General features: G+C 38.9%; 2 long non-coding RNA genes across 4 annotated transcripts in view; one reads left to right on the top strand and one right to left on the bottom strand.

The window, feature by feature from the left end:
* Positions 1-908: 908 nt before the first annotated feature.
* Positions 909-21,624, bottom strand: LOC130454668 (uncharacterized). 2 transcript variants are annotated; one of them, XR_008912492.1, is made up of 5 exons: positions 21,393-21,624; positions 18,974-19,066; positions 3,334-3,489; positions 2,941-3,020; positions 909-2,854 (listed from the first exon to the last, which is right to left on the bottom strand). It is a non-coding gene; the product is annotated as an uncharacterized LOC130454668 (long non-coding RNA). The 2 variants fall into 2 exon arrangements; XR_008912493.1 differs by lacking the exon at positions 2,941-3,020 and having other exon boundaries at positions 21,393-21,622.
* Positions 21,540-22,280, top strand: part of LOC130454669 (uncharacterized) — a 35,529-nt gene continuing 34,788 nt past the window's right edge. Inside the window, exon 1 of one of the 2 annotated variants that reach the window (XR_008912494.1) lies at positions 21,540-21,777. This is a non-coding gene — a long non-coding RNA (uncharacterized LOC130454669). The remainder of the gene's footprint in view (positions 21,778-22,280) is intronic. The other variant, XR_008912495.1, reaches the window with a different exon arrangement.

Here is a 22,280-nt window from a genome sequence, read left to right as displayed (position 1 = left end):
AAGGAAGGAAGGAAGGGAGGAAGGAAGGAAGGAAGGAAGGAAGGGAGGGAAGGAGGGAGGGAGGGAGGGAGGGAAAAAGGAAGGAAGGAAGGAAGGAAGGAAGGAAGGAAGGAAGGAAGGAAGGAAGGAAGGAAGGAAGGAAGGAAGGAAGGAAGGAAGGAAGGAAGGAAGGGAGGGAGGGAGGGAGGGAGGGAGGGAGGGAGGGAGGAAGGAAGAAAGAATAAGTGCTAACACTTTTATAGCACTTTAAGGTTTACAAATTAAATTACATACATTATCTCATTTGTTCCTTACAACAACCTGGGAGATAAATGATTTTATTATCCCAGTTTTAGAGATAAAAAAAAAAACAGAGATTGAGAGATGTTAAGTTACTTTCATAAGGTTAATAGTTAGTGTCTGAGGCACAATTTGAACCTATATCCTTCTGACTCCAGATTGAGTGCTCTGTCCACTGAACTATCTAACTACAGAAAGGAAGGCAAAACAGGACATTTTAAAATAGATTTTTAAATAGTTTAGGGAAATGAAACAATAAATGGAACCAATTTAACAAGAAGATTTTTTTCATATTCATAATAAAACATTGAGTAACTTCCCAGGTGTATCTGTGCCTGGCATGCATATTTTCCAATTGACTTGCCTTTGGAAATTTAGCTATCTACTGGCACAGGGTAATTATTCATTTCCTTCTCTAAATATTTTTGAAAAAGAGAATTGCTGTCTTAAAATAATGAATACTGAACCGAATGTTGCAGAACAGATGCCATATCCAAAAAGACTGGTCTTGCTAATTAACTCAGTACTCATTAAAGACAAATAGCTCATGAAGCTAAAATATAATTACATTCTGATTTAAAATGTATAATTAATATAAAATAAAATGCATTATTAAAGTGGAATGATTTGTTAATGAAATGGTGAGTTTGTGGTGGAGTTATGCAAAGTGTGGCATGAACTCAGATCAGAGTATTTAGAGTTGAGTTCCTTGAATTCCATTCCTTCATTTGATAGATGAGGAACTTCAGTTGATAAATGTCTGAGACAAAATTTGCATTCAGATCTTCCTGATTCCTCGTCCGATGCTCTATCAAATATATTAGATGGACAGAGCACTATGCTATAAAAGTTGGTAAGGTGTTGTAGTGGATAGAGTGCTGGGTCTGGAGGCAGGAAGAACTGAATTCAAATCTGTCCACAGGCACTTACTAAGTATGTGACCCTGGAAAAGTCACAAGCTCTCTTGCCTCAATTTCCTCAACTGTAAAATGAGGATAATAATAGCCCCTATCTCATAGGGTTGTTGTGAGAATCAAATGAGATATTTGTAAAGCACTTAGCACAGTCTCTATACCCATCTCCCCTTCCCAGCTAAGCACAATACCTATTCCCATCTCCCCTTCCCAATCCTGCTTTGTTCACTTACTAGCTATGTCTCTGGTCAAGTCACTTAAAAACTCTCCTTTTCCTCATCTTTAAAATAGGAACAATAATAATAATACTCTCTACTTCGTGGGGATGCTGAGATAATATAGTCCAATGAGATAATAACTGTAAAACACTTTGCAAATGTTGTGCTACATGCCTGTGGGAACCAGGGCAAAAGGAGACTATCATGACCCTTCCATTATGGTTTTCTACATAGCCTTGCCCAAATTAAACTTGCAATAAGTGACAATAGAGCCAGAAACCTAACTTCCATCCCAACTCTGGTGCACTTTTTTTTAAACCCTCACCTTCCATCTTGGAATCAATACTGGGTATTGGTTCTAAGGCAAAAGAGTGGTAAGGGATAGGCAATGGGGGTTAAATGACTTGTCCAGGGTCACACAACTAGGTAGTGTCTGAGACCAGATTTGAACCCAGGACCTCCCAGCTCTGGGCCTGACTCTCAATCCACTGAGCCACCCAGCTGCCCCCTCTGGTACACTTTCTACTGTGTTCTGGCTTATCCTACTATGAGACCCAGAAAGGGCAGAACATGCAGTTGGTATTTCTCTACTTTTACTAGAATACTGAGACCCAAAGAACTATGGGGAAAGTCTTAAGCATTTCAAATTTCTTCCACTTTTCTTGCACATTGGCTCCTAAAGATCATTTCCAGAGGTGAGCTTGTGGAGTGCTTTACTGAATGGCTTAATGAAAATTTGGAAATTAGCATGTTTGCTAGTTAAGAATTTATTGGAGATAAACTATATGACTGACATGCCCACCTCCAATAATGTAAGTTTTGTTTGCTAGAGAGCATGACTGACATATCTAGACTCAGCAATGTAATTTTTGTTAGCAAGGGAGCCTAATTTAATTGCATTAAATTAGTAAAAAAAAAAAACCATCAGAATACATGTGTTTTTACTTCTCCCTTTCCTAAATGATTGCTGTCCATTTCCTCTTCTGCTCGGTCAGCATCTCCATCTGAATCAATCCTTGGCAGATATCATTCAGTGGTTTACTCGATCTCATCCCTTGCTCTTAGTAGAAAGTAGTAAAATTTTGTACCTCTGCTCCACTGTTACATCCTTCAGTAAATGTGCATTTTTACTTCTGTCCTAGAGAGACTCGGATCCCCTAATTCCTGAGCTCTTAGGCCAATGGGCTCCCCCTGCACCAGCTTGAATCTCTTCAAAACCTGGGGGATGGTGGGCTTTCTCTTATTCTTTGTCACTTGTTCTTTGCCATTCAATAATGTCTTTTCTAAGCCATTTCTTCCAAGAGAATCATTGTTGCCTATTTGTACCCACCTTCTATGTATCTTTCCATTGCCCTTTATATTCTTTGTAATGTTGTTTCGTCCAAAATGGTGGTTTTCCATATCTGGCAGCTATTATTCAGTCAGTATTGCTGTTGTAGAGACCTGCAATTATCATTAAAAAGTCTAAGCATTTGCATCATTATGAACCAATCCAATCTTTTCTTCAGCTACTCTGTTGAAAGCCTTACCAATTATTCATCTGCTTTAATAGAAGGAAGCTCCTCAAGGTAGGGACTTTGTGTCTTTTGTGTCCATGCTGCTTTGAACCCTTAGTAAAATATTTGCTCATATGAATTGAATTGAATTAGATTAAATTGAAGTACTTATCCAAGACAGGTGAGTAGAGAAAGGCAGAGATCTTGAAGGATGGAGAGAGAAAGAGGGAAGGAGAGGGGGTGGGGTGGGAGTAGAGACAGAGAGATAAAAAGGGAAACAGAGGCAGACAAAAGGAAAGAAAAATGAGAGAGAGGAAGAGAAGGGGAGGGAGAGAGAGAGGGAAGAAGGGAGGAGGGTGGAGGGAGAGAGAGACACACAGAGACACAGAGATACAGAAAGAGCATTTAAGTGCTTAGTGTACTCACTCAAGAGTGTGTCCTTCCAGCTGTATTTCTTGGTTAAGTTATAGGCATTTTTGAACATTATTGCTATATTGTGAGTGGTAAGCCTGGTTTCTTTCACATTTTGAAAGAGTATCCATGGAGGGGCATCATGGTAACATAGTGGATAGAGTTTCAGACCTAGAATCAGAAGGACTTGCATTCAAATCTGATTTCAGACACTTCCTAGCTGTGTGACCCTGGGCAAGTCACTTATTCCCCATTGCCTCGCCCATACTAGGACAGAAGGTAGGAGTCTGATTTTTTTAAAAAGATTACACATAGGACATTTCTTAATAGGACTGGGATTCAATGTAAGTGGTGCAAGTTCATCTGCACATTGAAACATTCTGAGAACCCCACTGTCAATAGTAAATTTTTCTATTTGGATTGTGCTGCAAATATATATATATCATCCATGAATCTGATCTTATTTGGAGAGGGAAAATAATAATTATCTTGAGGGAAAATAATAATTATCTTGTTATTTTATTTTATCCTTTGTTTAATGTCATTTCCATAAACCTACATCTATAACTGCATCTCCCATGGTCTTGGGTAATTTTTATGCATTCACAGTGGCCACCTTGCCTGAGAAGAAGGGCATTCATAGCTATATTTGATTATATGAAGTCAAATACTCATTTAAAATAAACAAATATTGCCAAAATCAATTTACTTACCCAGTGAAGTGCCAATCAAACTCCCCAAAGAATATTTTGTAGCTCCAGAAAAAATAATTATGAAATTTTCATGGAGGGGTAAAGATCAACCAATCAATAAACCTTTATTAAGTGCCTACTATATTTCGGGCACTATGGTAAGCTCTGAGGATACAAAAGGAAGAAAAAGACAGTCCCTGCCCTCCTGGAGCACATAGTCTAATAGGGAAGACAATGTACCAAAAATATATATACAAAGTGGCTATATACAGCATAAATAGAAAATACATAACAAAGGGAAGGTCTTGATATTAAGAGGAGTTGGCAAAGGCTTCTTAGAAAAGATAGGATTTTACTTGGAACTTAAAAGAAGCTAGGGAAAACAGTAGGTGGAATTGAGCAGAGAGAGCCATTCAGGTATTTAAGACATCCAGAGAAAAATGCCCAAACCTGAAAAGTAGAGTGTCCAGTGCAATGGCTAACTAGGAGGTCAGTGTCACTGGATCAGGAATCTTAAGAATAATAATGAAAAAAGTAGGAAGGCAGGAGTGTCTGTTGGAATCTCTCAAACTATATTGTGAAGCAACAGTCATTAAAATGATTTGGTTAAAAAGGAGAGAAAAGTTGATCAGTGGAATGGTTGCATAACATACAGAAACAAAACCAGTCAGTATTCTTTCTAGGCTAAAGGCTCACCATTTGACAAAAACTCCTGGAAAAACTGGATAGCAGTCTGGCAGAAACTAGATATAGACCAACACCTCACACCATACACTCAAAGAAGCCCAAATGGACACATAACCTAGATGTAAAAGATCACATCAGAAGCAAATTAGAAGAGCAAGGAAGAAATTACTTTTTGGATCTAGGAAAGAGGGAGTATTCATGCCCAAACACATTTTATGAAGGATTCTATAAGATAAAATCAATAGCTTTTATTATATAATTTTTTAAAAATTGTATAAACAAACCTAATGTAATAAAAATTAGAAGGGAAACAGTTAACTGGGGAAGGAGGCCTTTGCAGCAAGTTTCACTGATAAAAGTCTCATATCCAAGATATATAGGGAAATTATTCATATTGAGAGGACTAACAGCCATTCCTTAATAGCTAAATGAATAGTCAAAGGATATAAATAAGCAGTTTTCAAAGGAATAAATCCAAACTATCTACAATCTTATTTTTTAAATGCTCTAAATCACAAATAAATAAATGCAAATTAAAGCAACTTTGAGCTTCTACCTGACATCTATCAGACTGGTAAAGATGACAAAAGGGGAAAATGACAAGCATTGGAGGGGCTATGGGAAAATAAGCACAATAGTTAGTAGAGTTGTGAATTGGTTTGGATATTCTAGAAAGTAGTTTTGAACCTGGGACTCTAATTTACCAAACTAGACATGCCCTTTCACCCAGCTATACCATAAGTTAACTTATACTCTGAAGAAATCAAAGGAAAAGGAAGAATAGTATATAGGGATGAACATTGAAGGCAGCTGTTTTCGTGATGTCCAAAAATTTAAAACTAAGAAGTTGTACTCTTGAGGAATGGCTACCGTGGTATATTCGTATAATGGAATATTGCTGTATTGTAGGAGATGATGAAATGGACATTTTTCAGAGGAAACTGGGAAGATGTGAGCTGATGAGGAGTAATGTGAGCAGAGAATGAGAACAATTTATATAATGAGAACGAAAACTTTGGAAGACTACAGACACAATGGACCATGAGGCCAAATGAATGAAAATGAAGCATGCCATTTGCTTCCTGATAGAGTTAATTAACTTAATATTCAGAAAGTGACCTTCTACAGTAAGCCCTTACCAATCCCTTTTGAGTCTAGTGCCTTCCTTCTATTGATTGTTTTCTATTTATTCTGTATATAACTTGTTTGGTTTCTATGTTGTCTCCCCTATTAGGCACTATGATGAGCTCTGGGGATACAAAGAGAAGTAAAAAGACAGTCCCTACCCTCCTGGAGCACACAGTCTAAAATAAGCAAAAAACAGTCCCTGCTGGCAAGAAACCCCTGATCCCCATTAGATTGGGAGCTCATTGGAGGCAGGGTCTGTCTCTTCCCCCTCTTTGTAGCCACAAAACTCATCACAGTACCTGGCACATAGTAGATACTTAATAAATGTTTACTGACTGACTGATTGATCAACTAATATGACAAATTTTGGAATTTGTGGTGCCAGACTAGGTAGTTATGTGTTGAAGGTTTATTTTTTGTTTTGTTTTTGTTTTTGTTTTTGTTTTTTGCTCAAGTCTGGCAGGGTAGTAAGTGGAAAGGACAAGTAAGTTTTTAAAAATGCATTAAATTTTAATTCAAATTAATCAAATAATTAATAAGTCTAATTATATTTCATTAAAGTTAAATAAAAATAAGGTATATTTATTCTGATTAGTTTTGGTCATTAATAAACTTAATCTTAATTAAATTTAATTTTAAAATGAATTAAAGCCAAATCATTTAAAATTAAGAAAATAAAATTGTTTAATGAAATAAATAATTAACAATATGAGAGCTTTCATTCTATGCACCTTTCGTTCAAGACATAGTCTGATGCATAAAATTGCCTAAAAATTTAACTATTCCATTCTCGTATTTTTATCAAGCAAATCAATATATGTAAAGATTCCTTAAAAAAAAAAATCTTACTTTCTGTCTTTGTAACAACTCTAAAACAGAAGGGCAATGGAGTTAAGTGACTTGCCCAGGGTCACATAGCTAGGAAGTGTCTGAGGTCACATTTGAACCCAGGACATCCCTACTCCAGGTCTGGCACTTTTACACATTATATCACCTAGCTGCTGTGTGAAAAACTATGCTGTCATGCTGTCTTTCAAAAGTGACTTTTAGGGGCAGCTAGGTGGATCAGTGGATTGAGAGCCAGTCCCAGAGATGGGAGGTCCTCAGTTTAAATTTGACCTCAGATACTTCCTAGCTGTGTGACCCTGGGCAAGTCACTTAACTCCTACTGCCTAGTAATAGCACTCTTTTGCCTTAAAACCAATACATAGTATTGATTCTAAGATGAAAGGTGAGGATTTACAAAAAAGTGACTTTTACATGAATTAAATTTATTTAAGAAATAGTAAGAAAATTTTTTATCTTTTCTCTCTTTTTTTTTAAATGGATATCTTATTTTAAAAGTTCATGTTGGAGCTACTGTACTTACATATTATGTCTTATACATGTTATTTCTTCTAATTTGGTATTTACTTTGATCATTCCTGTGAAATCCTTGAAAATAAGAACTATTTTTGCCTTTCTTTTTTGTCAAATGCTTAGCGTGGTACCTGGTACATAGTAGGTGCCTATTAAATGTTTATTGACTAACTTACTGACATTTCTACAGCCAAAGATCTGATTAACCCACAGATAGCTGATTCTGAAATGACCTTTATATCCATAAGCTGTCATTTCTTGGCAAGATCCAATCAACTCCATTGTCTATGTTGTCATTCAGTCCTTGCCATGTCCAGTATCTTCTGACTCAATTCTTGAGGACATTATTTATGATTTATGGGCAAGAGACTTATAAATAATCTACAAGCCTTCACCCTCTTTTATCTCTAAGACCTCTTTTATTTGATCCCAAACTAAATTTCCTGATACTGTTGGTTTGTTTGTCTTTTCTCACTGTTCCTGTGTTCAAATTCAGTTAAAGGCAGTCATTATTAAGGTATTCTCTGATTTAATTTGGAGAGTTTTTCCCAATTTTTTTCTTTCTTACATAGGTTATGATCAGGCATTTGTTTAAGCCAGCTCATCAGAGAGCCAATTGTTAAATTTTCCATGGGAGCATTTACACCTCAGAAATTGGCAAATACCCCAAACTAGATCTGAGATTTATTATTATTATTAACATTATTATTATTTTGCTGATTATTTAGACTTTAAAATTTGATGGAGCAAACTATATACTACAGATTAAATTTTAAAGGGTATCATGCTTTTGGGGGAGCTAATCATTAAACATTACACCTTCGGTTATAACGATCTTCATCTTGACCAACTTCACTAAAATCAACTTGAATATTGTAAGTCAAGATGAAGATATATCAAATGAAATGATTGGTCCTATTGCCTTTATCTGTGATGATGTGGAAGGTGAGGGAGTGTATACTCAAATTCATTTGCTGCAGGGAGCAGAGGAAGAACTAAGAAGTAGAAGAACCAACAAGGTTCTGTGTAGAAGATGGCCCCTAAGCTGAGCTTTAAAGAAAGCCTGGGATAAGGAAAGGAGTAAGTGAGAAAGAAGAGCATTCTGGATGTGAGGAGCCACCTATGCAAGGTTCCAAAGATGGAGGTGGAATATTTGGGGAGTAGACAGCAAAGTGGAGCAGTGAACAAAGTGACTTGGAGTCATGAAGACCTGAAATTCAAATCCTGTCTCAGATACTGACTGTGAACTAAGCGAGTCAGTTAGCCTCGATTCCCCATCTAAGAAATGGGGATAATAATAGAACGTACCTTATAGTGTTGTTGGGAGGATAAAATGAGCTGACATAGTAAAGCATTTTGCAAACTTTAAAGCCCTTGATAAAACCTAGTCATCATCATCATTATTATTATTACTATTATTATCATCATAATTATTTTTATTATTAACAGCTAACAAACCAGTATTACTAGAATGGAGAATATAGGAGAGGATGAGTTTTTCTTTTGCTCCAGGGAAATGAATAGCTATACTGGGACTAACCTAGTCCTAACGTTGTTCTCTGGGTATTTAATAATAGATGCAGAATATCACGGTCTGAAACCATGGCAATAAGTCCCCAGTAATTCATTGATGAAAGTGTAGGTGGGAAGGAAAGGAATTCAGTTTCTACATGCTTAACAATTGGTCAAAACAGTAGGAAGAATTCTGGAAGAATCATGAAAATATTTTTTAAAAATCACCACCCTGTTTTCAAATGACTAGAGGTAAAGCCTTTTCCAGGGTGAGCATCTTCGGAGGAGAATAATGGGGTCTCTCCAAATCAACACCAAGAACTATACAGGAATAAAAGATGATAAATACATGCACCATGGTTTGGCATTTTATACAACAGCTGACGTACGGCAAGCAGTGTTGCATAAATAATTCATAGGATGGCGATTACATATTGCTCCGGTGACATTCATCTGCGTTAGCTCTCAGCTCCAGTCGGCTGCTAACATGGTTTAGGACACATGCGGCGCCCCAAGATGACAAAATTGTAATGATCAATAATATATGCATTAGATGGAAAGTGGAGAATCTGTGTTTTTTCCCCTCAAGGAAAACAAAACTCTTTTAGGGAGACGTATGGCTTTGTAAAAATTACTCAAAAGTCCCTGGACCCCAGGTAACAGTCATTAACTGAATGGGGATCACTATGATCAATGCCAAATACCCCCCCTCCGAAATGACTAACAGATCAGGGCAGTGATGCTAATAATTCATCTGCCAAGAAATTTGCCAGCTAGTATTTCCAGGGGACTTCTAAATGTCTGGGATGAGCGATCAGCAAGGAAGAGAGCAGGGGAAAGGTTTTGAGGGACTTGGTGCTGATACCCTGGATTTGGGTAGCGACTACATCTGTCTTCCTCTCTCTGGTCTTCCACTTAAATGTCCTTATTACCAGCTGCCTGAATTCTTACAACACGCTCATGGAATTACACAGTGTCAATCTCTAAGGAAGAGACCTCTGAGGCCATCTAGGACAAATGTGACCTAAATAGGGGGACACCCTCTACAAAATACCCCACAGATACCCATCCAGCCTTTTGGGGAAAACATCCAATGAGGGAAAACCTACTACCTGTGAGGCAACCATTATACTTTGGGAGAATTCCGATTATTAGGAAGTTTTTCCATGTGTCTCCTACTGATTCCTAGGACTTAATGATCTGTAAACTCTAGCTCACCTTAGCATTGTTGCTCACTCTCTCAGGCCAGTAGATTATCAGATCCATGAGGATAGGTAATATTTAGTCAGGGGGGTAGGGTAGATCCCTGGCACCCTGCATGGTGACTGGCACATAGAAGGTGCTTTTAAAATGTCGTGTTGAAGGTTTTGGGTGGAAGTATAGGAATAAACCAGAGAAATTGTTTATCAGCTCTGGGATGGGGAGGAAAGAGGGGAGGGAGACAACAAGAATCATGTAACCATGGGAAAATTTTTCAAAAGAAATGAAAATTTAAAAGAAAAAATTATTGAATTAAATTTAGTCAAATATCAAATAGGGCCATGCTTCAACCTCAGGAGACTTCTTTACATTAGACAGTTAATTGCCTTGTATGTGCCTGCCAGGGGCAATGGGTAGAATGGTTAGAGAGTCAACTTCATAGTTCCCGTCACCTGAATTCATGTCCTATCTGATTGGCTACCTAACCCTAGGCAATTCTCTAGGGCTATAGGGCTATATATAAATCTAATCACACGAGCTGATCTCATTGGTAAGAGGAGTTTCCTCACTGGTCCTATGCCAACAAAGTCATAGATCCCAAAGGTGGGGGTTACGAGAAAATGCCAGTATAGGCTGGCACCAGATCTTCCCTGAAGGCTGAGAAAGGAGGCAACACAAAGGAAGCCAGGGAATTTCCAATAAATTGATTGTAATTATCATGAACCTCTTCTACTTAAGACCTTCTCAGATGCATCATCATGATTTAGAAATGGCCCCAGATTTAGTGGAGAGACCACACTCTGACTCCAAGTGAAAGGGTTTTCTGTATGAGCTGGGTAAAGTACATAGTAGGTGCTTAATAAATGTTGACTTGTTGACTTAACTTGTATTACATATCTGACCTGAGAAGCAATTCCTTAGATACTCATTCCCAGGGCTGACCATCAGTTGTTCATCTCTCTTGACCCAAGTCCTAAGTAGGCAATCCAGTCAACACAATCACATCTGCTCCAAATAACCATCCCTTGAAGCATCTATTATTACAAAGACTGTTTAAATGACATTAACTAATTAGAAGGGCAGGTTGGAGGCTCAGTGGGTGGAGAGCCAGGTCCCAAAACAGGAGGACCTGGGTTCAAATCTGGCCTCAGACATATCCTACCTATATGACCCTGGGCAAGTCACTTAATCCCTATTGCCTAGCTCTTACTGTTCTTCTGCCTTTAAAATTCACAGTATTGATTCTAAGATGGAAAGAAAGGGTTTTTTTTTTTAAATAATAAAATAAAAAATAAACCAGTTAGAGCTGAAAAGAATCCCAGGGGACGTCTAACCTAATCCCATCCTTTTAGAAAAGGAACTGAGGCCAACAGGAATTTAACTGACTTAGCCAATGTCATATAGATGGTAAATGGCCAAATTCCCAGAAAACTCGGATTCTCTGATTTCAAATTCATGACTCCTTCTATCGCACCTCAATGACCTCACCGAGAGGATGAAGGAATAAAATTAAACTCATTCTCTTCCTCCCAAAACTCCCTCCTCCGTCCAACTTTTCCAAGTGACTTTTTTATCCAAGGTCACCCTAGAGATGTGAGAGGCAGGCTTTAAAGCCAGGTACTCTGCCTCCTAAATCAATCCTCACACAATGAAGCATTTGGGGCAGATCTTTATCCCCCTACTTGCCCACTTTTCCACAACATCTTGGAATCCATGAACTCTAGAAGCTAGAAGGAGGATTTGGAAAGCTCTGAAAAAAATCATTCCCAGACAGATGGACCTATAGTCAATTGGGGACAGGGTGACACTCTAATAATGGCCCCCAAGGAATTAAATTTAGACCAGTGGCTAAGTAGGAAACGCAGGGCATGACTAATGCTGATTCATTCCAGTATCTCCTGATAAGCTACTAAGTAGAAGCATAGGTTAATGCATTTTTAAAAACCAAATTCTTCAATAGCTTCTCGATAGTACACCAGGATTTTATAGCTGTTGTTTCATGGCACAATGGGATCGGCAAGGACTTGGCATACTGTAGCATCTTCATTTAAGGAAAGGAAACTGGTCCCCAGTTACAAAAGGGACAATTAATTAGAAGAATGGAGCTGCATAGTTTTAAATTCCACCTCTGGTTCTGACTGCTGACAACAGAAAAGTCCCTCACCTCCCCCACCTCCATCCTAGCCTCAGTTTTGTCATCTTTAAAATGGAAATAATAAACCCTAAAGTACCCTACCTCCAAGAGCTATTGTGGGCCTCAGCTGAGATCAGATGCTAAGGGCTTTGCCAACGTCAAAGCACCAGGCTAATTCAGTGATTATTATTAATCTCTACAGTGCCTGTTCAAGTCCAGCCTCTCCTTGATGAGCATTAATAAGGAATGCAGTCCAAGCAGAGAGCATAGGACAAGACGTGAGCTGAGCAGAGATTTGGTGATTGACCCCTTTGTTCCCTTTCCTCCAGAGCCCATTAACAAAGCTGCTCCCTACCTCCTTTCCCTCCTTAATTCCGAGGTTCAGAAACCTGCCCATGTATCAAGGTTACAAACAGAATGATTATGTACACGGAGTCAGTGGGAGAACAAGATGAATTCTAATGCATTTGTCTCAGGGCGCCATGGGCAGAAGGAGGAGGTTGATTTCGGCCTCTGTACAATTTGGGTTTTGCTATTCATTTGGGGGAAGAAAAATCCCTGAAAACATCTCTTTTCAAGAGGTTTTGTCCCATAATGGAGAAGGAATAGTGGTTTGTACCTAGCATGCCTCCTGGCACTGGATGAGGCAAGTTATGGGAAATGAGGATAAGAAAATAAAAGCCGGACACATATCGTATTGTATCTCCACTTCAAATATCTTACCTGTTGAGCAGAATCACAGATTGAACAGCTGCAAGGGGTTTAAAAGGTTATCTAAACTAGTACTTTATTTTACAGTTGAGGAAACTGAGGCCCAAAAGCTTTAAATAAATCCTCCAAAGTTCCTCAAGTTTTAAGTAGCAGAGATATGATTTGAACTCAGATCTTCTGACTGGAAATGCCCCATTCTTTCCATTGTACCACATCAACCATTTTATGAGAAAAGGAAGGAAAGAAGAATAACATTGAATTCATTCTCTTCTTCCTAATCCACATGATATCAAAGTGGCACCATGGATAGAGTGTAGGGCTTGGAGTCAAGAAGATTTGAGTTCAATGGCTGTAGACACTTACAAGCCTTGTGACCCTATGCAAGTCATTTAGCCTTCTCTTGCCTCAGTTTCCTCAACTATAAAATAGGGGTGATAGGGAAATTGTGAAATTCCAATGAGATAATTGTAAAATGCTTAGTACAGTTTCTGGCACACAGCAGGCACTTAAAAATGGTTTGTTCTCCTTTAACATCTCACCTATTGCTACTACCACCATTTGAGTCACTGGTGCTCTACCTGAGTGGCAGCAACTTACCAATGTGATGGTAAGGAGTCATGGAGTAATGGAGTCCCATGGAGTAATAAGGTCCCATTTTCCATGAATATCATGCTTCATACCATTGTTGGCATATACACCCTTGGTGTCTGGTCCCTGGCCTCTAGCCAAATAGGAGATCACTGAAGACCACATTTCTTGGTTCCCATTTACTGCTTTTTCCACTATATTTTGCAGCTACATACATTTTGCCTCTTTCCTGCCCAGAAATGATGATGATGATGATACTATGATGAGCATTTATATAGTTTTAGGAACTATGCAATGTGTTTTATGAATATTGTCTCATTTGATTCTCACAAGAACTCTCAGAGGTAGTTGCTGTTTATTATACCCATTTTACAGATGGGGAAAATGAAGCAAACAAGTCCCACATTGAACTTATATATCAGAGGGCAGATTTGACCACAGACCTACCTGGCTCCAGTTCTACCACTCTATCCACTTCACCACCTCACTATCTCTACTTTTTTTTCTAGGGTACCAGAGACTTGGGAATTCAAGCACTAGGGAACAACTTCCTCCTCTCCTAATCTATCATGCTAAAGAGGTCATTGGTCTATTATCCCTTCAAGTTCTGTGTTCAATAAACTTGCTGAAAAGTCAGTTCATAAGGTAATTCCTCAGCCTCCCCTGGAGACTAGGATAAAAGTGGTTTCCCCTCCTTTGAAGACTCAGATTGAAGCCTTGAGTCCTCTTGCCACAGAATGGTAAGAGCCTCAGCTGTTTGATGTGCAAACTTAGATGAGCTCTTTCTGAAGAAAACATTTCAAGTTGCCTTGAAGTTCCCACTGGGAGAAGTCTCCCTGCCCTTACCCATCATGCTCCTAAGTGAAGGTCGAAGACATGCCAGGGGCCGTGCCCAGCAGCTCTGGCAAGAGAATGAGACCATTTTTGAGCATCACCAGAGGGGTTCTGATTTGATGGTTTCCATTTTCATTCATTCAACGAACATTGATTTGAGCACTTTCTGTGTTAAAGATTCTGTGGTAGGAACATGCTTGCTTTCTTCCCCAGAAACCTTTAGTAAGACATTAGTATGTATTATTTGCTTCTGCTTTAAGCCTTGTTCTTCTGAAACTAATTCAAAAGGATCATAGCACCTCAAGAAGGAAGGGAAGCCAATGGTTGGCTGCATATCTAGCACCATGCTAAGAATTTTTTTAGTCATTTTTCAGTCATGCCCAACTCTTCAGAATCCCATTTTGGGATTTTCTTGACAAAGATACTAGAGTAGTTTGCCATTTCCTTCTCTAGCTCATTTGACAGATGAGGAGGCTGAGGCAAGCATGTGCAATGACTTACTCAGGGTCACTAGTAAGGCTAGTAAGTATCTAAGGCAGATTTGAATTCAGATCTTCCTGAATCCAGGTCCAGAACTCTATCCACTGCACCACCTCTAAGAAGTATAGAGGATAAAAATGAAGTAGAAAACACAGGCTTTCTCTTCAAGGGAATCATCATTTAGTCAGAGGTTGAGGGTATGCATTATATGAGAAAAAGGGTCCAAATCTAAAATTTCATTAATGGAAACCTCCTTCACAATTCATTTGCAACCTGTATCCTTAGACACTTGCGTTGGATACCTGTACTCTGCCACAAAACCATTATGGATCAAAGGCAGGACTTTAGCCCAGGTCTTCCCTACTCAAAAGCCAGGATCATTCCACTATACCACTGCCTTTCTGAACATAATATACAATGAAACAACAGAAAATAAAGATATTTGATTAACTGGCTATGAGCCCTGGCACCCACAATTTCAGGAGGAAATTACAATAGGAAAAGAAATATGGTGGGAGGAGGTGGGCACATCTTCAACAATATACACACAAAAACCTACAGGAAAAAATTAGTTAAGATACATGTGAAATCTGGCCTCAGACACTTCCCAGCTGTGTGACCCTGGGCAAGTCACTTGACCCCCATTGCCTACCCTTACCACTCTTCTGCCTTGGAGCCAATACACAGTATTGACTCCAAGATGGAAGGTAAGGGTTTAAAAAAAAAAAGATACATGTGAACAGAAAAGGAAGTGAACCAGTCATGTGGAGAGAATCCCAATCAATAAATAGACGAAATGATGCAGTGGTGCCTCCTGGTCATTAAAAGAACGAGAGGAAGACCTCCAACAAGAGAGATTCTCTCTATATAGAAAAACTCTTCTTATAGATGTATATTTTTCTCCTCCTTCTCTGAAATACCGTACAGAGTGACCCAAAAGTCTTAATGTGATTTTAAGCTCATCTAGCTAAAAACCACCTTAAGACATTGGGGACACCCTATGCTGGGGCCCCTGCCTGATCTAAACTGGCTGTGTGACCCTACAGAAGTGACTTTAACTATTTCATGCCCCCAGGTAGCTCTCTAAGCTTGTAACCTCCCTTGGCAAAGGAAGTTTCCTCACTGGCAAATCCCTAAAAAAATGATATCATAAATCTGGAACCAAAAATATGCAAGAGACATTTCATTGTATATCAAATTCCTGCTAGAATATTTAATCCAGTGCTGAATTCTGTAGCTAAAGAAGCAGCCAGAAAACATGGAGAGATTCAAAAAGACACCACCAAGAAGGGCAACTGCGTAGCTCAGTGGACTGAAAGCCAAGCCTAGAGATAGCAGGTCCTAGGTTCAAATCTGCACTCAGACACTTCCCAGCTGTGTGACCCTGGGCAAGTCACTTGACCCCCATTGCCTAGCCCTTACCTCTCTTCTGCCTTGGAGCCACTACACAGCATTGACTCCAAGATGGAAGGTAAGGGTTTAAATTTTAAATAAATTTTTAAAAAGACATCACCAAGAAAAACTGCAGTATGGAAAACCAGACATATGAGAAAAGGGTAATATTGTTAAAGGAACTGTGCATGGCATGCAGTAGGCATTTGATCAATGTTTATTGATTGGTTGGTTGATTGAAATGTGATTGTTCAATAAGGAGAAGAAACTAAACTTATCACTGAAAACTAAACACTGAACTTTCCATTTGAAATTTAAGTTTAAATTAAATCACTTCAATCAATCAAGCTGTAATTTTGAATCCTTTACATTAAGTCAAATTTAGGATTTAACTATGTAATCAGCCACTTGAAATATATGAACATTTTGGATATGGAAATATGCTTTGACACCATAATGACTTTCATGATGAGAAATGTTCAATGACAGACTGGGTGGCTGAGGAATTTTACAGAGATCTCTAAGCACATTCTCATCTCTCTTCTCTAGAATTTTGTAAATGGGTTTAACGGTCTCTCCCAACTTCATGAGTCACTCAATATTGAATTAAAAGAACTAAGGAAGGGCTGTCCACAATCAATCAATCAGCAAACTAGCGTCTCACTATTATAGATACTGTGGGGAAGACAGAGACAGAATAACTAAAAAGGATGGTCCTTTTCTTCAAGGAGAATTCATTCTAAGACATCCACACATAGAAACAGTTTTAAAATTGGATGAATTATCATCGATGTTGAGATGAAAGAGATCTTAAAATCAATAAGATCATACAATCATAGACTTCAAACTATAAGGGACCTGAATGTTCATCTAGCCCAACCCCTTCTTTTTAAAAATGGGAAATCTGAAGTGTAGACGGGTTCATTGGCTTTTCTCAAGTCACAAAGTTGGTAGCACAGCCAGTCTTAAATCCTGGTCATGATGCCTTTCTCACAGCAATCCTATAAAGGAAGTATTCTGAGTCCCATTTTAGAAATGACAAAACTGAGATTCTCAGAAGTGGCTTATCGGTGATCTTTTTGTCTCTAGGGTTTTTTTGTTGATGGAAACAATGTCTTCATTTGCTTTTCCTCTACTCCCTTCTCACTACCCAATCCCTTGGCCAAAGTAAGTATTTAGAGGTTAATGAAACAGCTAGAGGTGGCCCAGTAAGTAGGATGCCAGATTTTGTCAGAAAGACATGAGTTCAAATCCTACCTCTTATATGTATTAGCTAGTGACCCTGGAAGAGTCATTGATCTTCTTTCAATCTCAGTTTCCTTACTTATAAAATAAGGGTAATAATAGCATTGACATGGATAGTGAGTATCACATAATAGCCATTATAGTTATTGATTAGTTCATACAGTCCTGTTCCCCTATGGCATTACCCTCCTTATAATTGACAACTTGCTAATTAAAATGTCAGCTATTGTGAAGGTGGAAGGAAGCAAATATTTTTTTTCCTGATATCACATAGTTTGTATAAAAGCTTCAACAAACAAAGCAGTCAGAAATCAGCACAGAGCTATGGGAATATTAAATTAGTGTCAGAAGACCTGGATTTGCACCCCAGTCCCCTCACTGCCTATATGACCTTGGATAAGTCACTCATATGTAAAATGAGGGGTTTGAACTAGATGACCTGTGAAGTCATTTCCATTCTAAATCTATTGGCCAAAGCTACTCACTTAGTTCAACCAGACATTTACAAAAAGAAACTCTTATTATTTTCTTAGACCTCTAAGGAGGATAGTTTAACTTTTATGCCTTTGAAAAAGTATAGCCTGTGCAGAAATGAATAAAAATATCCTTTTCATATTGACACTGGGGAGTTGTGAGGTCTGGAGGCTGAAAATACTGAGTCTTTTGTAATAATTAGAAAAGTTTGCTTTGTTAAAACACAATGCTAGGGGGAAAATGATGGTGTGTGAACAATAAGGACTAAAGCTGTTAAATATAAAAATAAGAATGCCTTGGTGGTGAGAAATTACTAAGGTCAATGGTGCTATGTGTGAAATGACTGGTCCATTTGTAACACAGTAGGAGCCCTGAAGCAGAGAATAATTAGTCAAGCATTTAATAATACATTGGAATTCAATGGAAATTTATGATTCTGAAGGCTGCAGAACAGTAGTCAGTCTTTTTTAGAATTTGATTTAGGAAATATAAAAGTTTCACTTCTTTGGTGTTTACGTTGCCGTTGCCAAAAAAGAGGATGTTTAGAGCACCTTGAAGGATGTGCCCATTTGTTGTGTGTTTTTCATGTTTCCTTAGGAAGGCAGAATAGCATTGGGGATAGAGAGCTGCCCTGATCTCAGGAAGACCTGAATTCATATCATACCTCAGACTTACTAGTGTCTACCAGTTACTATAGTGCATGATCTCTGTCATCCTCAGTTTCCTTTTCTGGATTCAGTGGCCTCTAAGGGCCCTTAGAGCTATGAATTTACAATCTTTTGGTTCTTCTCAGACATCCTTTGCAGGCACAGGATGAGGTAAGTACCATCCTTGGTATCCTGGCTCCTCCTAGGAATGTTTTCATGGATCTGCGGAGATAAGCTTACATCCTAATCTTTTTCATTCCGTTACAAAAATTGCTAATTGTTGCAATAGGATGGGGCTGATTACAAACTAAACTGTGTTACTTATCCATTTGTGTAACATTCCCCGGAACATTAGACATAAAAGAATAGTAATAGGATAGCTTGTTTGGGGACCTGTCCAAGAAAAGAGTGAGCTAATGACAATAACAGCTTATTTTTCTGGAGATTCTGAATTCTCAGCTCTGGACCAGATCATAAGATCATGGGATGTTGGGCAATACTTACTGAAAGCACAATGAGATTTCGAAGTCTTCCTTGGGAGTTATAGGAAATCATTCTTCCACTCCACTTACCCTGTTTTGAAGTACACTCCCCTTTCTTTCAAAATGCTGTTTGCTTTGACCCAGCATGCCAATTGCAGATGCCTCAATAATTAGCCAGTTTGCCTGAGTAATTTCAAAATTTGAATATATACATTATCTCATGTTGTCCATACACTAGCCTTGTGAAGTAAGAGCTATTCTTATCCTTATTTTATAGAAAAAGAAACTCAAGAAACTAAAAATCAAGAGGTTGACCAGTATGCCCAAAGACAATGGATCAATCATTTATTTAGTGCCCATGTGTCAGAAACTCCTATGGCAAAAGCATGGGAGCCAGAATGACAACTCCTTTCCCTGCAAACCAAATCTAATTATCATGAGCTCCAGGAAAGGAGCAACCCATTGACAGGGCTTTTTTTTTTTTTTTTTTTTTTGTAAACTGAGCCTTCAATGGCATCATCGGCAAGACCTGCAGAGAGGAACTTCCCCTCCCAACACAGGCCACCGGCATCAGCTTTGCAATTTACAGTCTTGAAGAGGTTAGAAGACTTCCTCAGGTAGTCTTCTACTAAAGAGGTAAAATTTGAACCTAGGCAGCTCTCTATCCACCACATCACATATGTAATATGCTGATAAAATTAGCTAGCTCTTTTCCTCAAAAGATAAGTCAATCAATCATCAGCATTTATTAAACATTATGCCAAGCAATAAAAATGCAAACAAAAAGGGAAAACAATCTCCACCATTAAGAAGTTTACATTCTAATAGGGAAACCACATTTATAAATCAGAGCTTAACAAGATAAATAGAGAGTTGATGGAAAGTAACCAAAAGATTGGTGAGTGGCTGGGGCACCAAGAACTGCCTCCTGAAGGAAGGGGTACTTGAGCTGAGTCTTGAAGGGAACCAGGTGATTAATTGGAGTTGGAGGTTGAGCAAAGGCATGAAGATTGGAGATAGAATATCACATATGTAAGGAATATATGTTCTACCCAGGTAGATTATGTACATACACATGGATCTGTCTAAATGTGGCTTGTAGTGAGGCACAAAAAGATAACTCTAGTTTCCTCCACCTGTTGTTCTCCAAGGGAGGTTTTTATTCCAGCCAAAAGGAGAAGCAGGAAATTGGCACTGACCACTCTCCTCTCCTCAGAGTGTTGAGGTACTTCAATGGTTATAATGATCTAGTCCCCAAAATATTGTTAATCTAGGGGAAATAATTTTTAGGTTCAATATGATCACCATGCCTTATAGGGTAAGGACTTCTCCAAGCTATACATACAGTCTATCCCAGTTGATCATTCCATAAAATTTCTGTTACTGTGTACAATGTTCTCCTGGTTCTACTTATTTCACTCTGCACCATTTCATGAAGGTCTTTCCAGCTCTTGCTGAAATCATCCTGCTCATCACTTCTTATAGCATAATATTATTCTATCAGATAATGAACTGGAATGACCTCCAGGAATTGATGCAGAGTGAGAGGAGCAGAACCAGGAGAACATTGTACACAGAGACTGATACACTGTGATACAACTGAATGTAATGGACTTCTCCATTAGTGGAAATGCAGCAATCCTGAACAAATTGGAGGGATCCAGGAGAAAGAACACTATCCACATTCAGAGGAAAAACTGTGGGAGCAGAAACACAGAAGAAAAACAACTGCCTGATCACGTGGGTTGAGGGGGATATGATAGGGGATGGAGACTCTAAATGAACATCCTAGTGCAAACATCAACAACATGGAAATAGGTTCTGATCAAGGACATATGTAATACCCAGTGGAATTGCATGTCGGCTATGGGAAGGGTGGGGGGAGAGGGAAGGGAGGGAAAGAATATGATTCTTGTAACCAAGGGATGATGTTCTAAATTGACTAATTAAATAAAATTTTAAAAATAATAATATTATTCCATCAGGATCATATACTACAATTTGTTCAGCCACTCCCCAATCAATGGACATCAAGAAAGTTGTTTTTATTAACAGGGCAAGACTCTTGATTAAAAACTGATTTGACCTTTAGTATAAAGTATAAATAGTATACTTTTATATAATACTATACATATAGTATGTGTGTGTATACCTATATATATGTATATATGAAAATTCCATTTTGCATCGGCTGTACCCTTTTTGGACTGAACACCATTATGGCCCCAGGAAACCTAATCATTAGGAAATTCATCATCATTCAAGGTTGTATTAGTTGAGTACAGCTAGGTGACTCAGTGGATTGAAAGTTAGGCCTAGAGATGGGAGGTCCTAGATTCATTTCCAGCCTCAGACACTTCCTAGCTGAATGACCCTGGACAAGTCACTTAACCCCTATTGCCTAACCCTTACCATTCCTCTGCCTAAAACATCAATAGACAATATAGATTATAAGATGGAAGGTGTGAGTTAAAAAACAACAACATAGTACTGGTCTTGGTACTCATACCTCATCAGTACCTTCAGTAATTTCTCCCCTTCTGATTGGAAGGCTAGAAGATGAATCAAAACACTTCTACCAAAGCTTCCATTTAAAGAAGATACACAAGCTATTGTGGAAAGGAAACAAGACTGACAGTTTGTGGGGGAAGGGCCCAACTGGAAGTGGCCGTTGGGTCTTGTGACTAGCACTTCCTTCCTGCCGGGTGTGGCAGTTGGGTCTTGTGACTAGCACTTCCTTCCTGCCGGGTGTGGCAGTTGGGTCTTGTGACTAGCTCTTCCTTCCTGCCGGTGTGGGACTGGCAGCCTGGTGTTGGAGGAGAGAGGAGCTTGGTCAGCCCAGTCTGGAGTGGCATGCTCTTCTTGGTTCAGCCCGAAGACACAGGCTTCTGAAGGTTAGAATTGTTCTTGTTTGCTTTCTGTGTACTGCTAAGATTCTGAATTAGAACAACGAGAGTAGACGGGAGTGGGACAAACTCTCCGCCAGCCTCTGGGGCCTGGCCTCAGGTCTGAAGCTGAGAAAAACTCCAATCCCAACTAGTTATTAAACTTTATATTATTTGAATTCGCAGTCAGATATGTGGACTATCTTTTCTGGTCATAGAGAGAGCTGAACTTCAGCTCAATCATTCCAAGACAAATAGTCCTTATCAGACCCCTGCTGTTTCCTCTCAGCAGGGGGCATCTCCCTCCCTTACCTCACCAAGCAGTGTTTCCTCTCTCCCCTTAACTCCTCCTTACCCCATACAAACCTCCCATTTATCCCCATTTTTCCAATCCCATTTCCTTTCCCAATAAATATTACCCTATCCACATCTTCATTTCCCATTATCTACATTACTTTAGCATGGACTCCATTATGCCTGCCCCAGCAACAACCTCCCCCCACCCTTTCTTT

The sequence above is a fragment of the Monodelphis domestica genome, chromosome 5 (assembly GCF_027887165.1).
Source record: "Monodelphis domestica isolate mMonDom1 chromosome 5, mMonDom1.pri, whole genome shotgun sequence".
Taxonomy (NCBI): Eukaryota; Metazoa; Chordata; class Mammalia; order Didelphimorphia; family Didelphidae; genus Monodelphis; species Monodelphis domestica.
The sequence above is the reverse complement of the archived record's forward strand: the minus strand, read 5'-3'. Positions and strand labels throughout refer to the sequence as shown.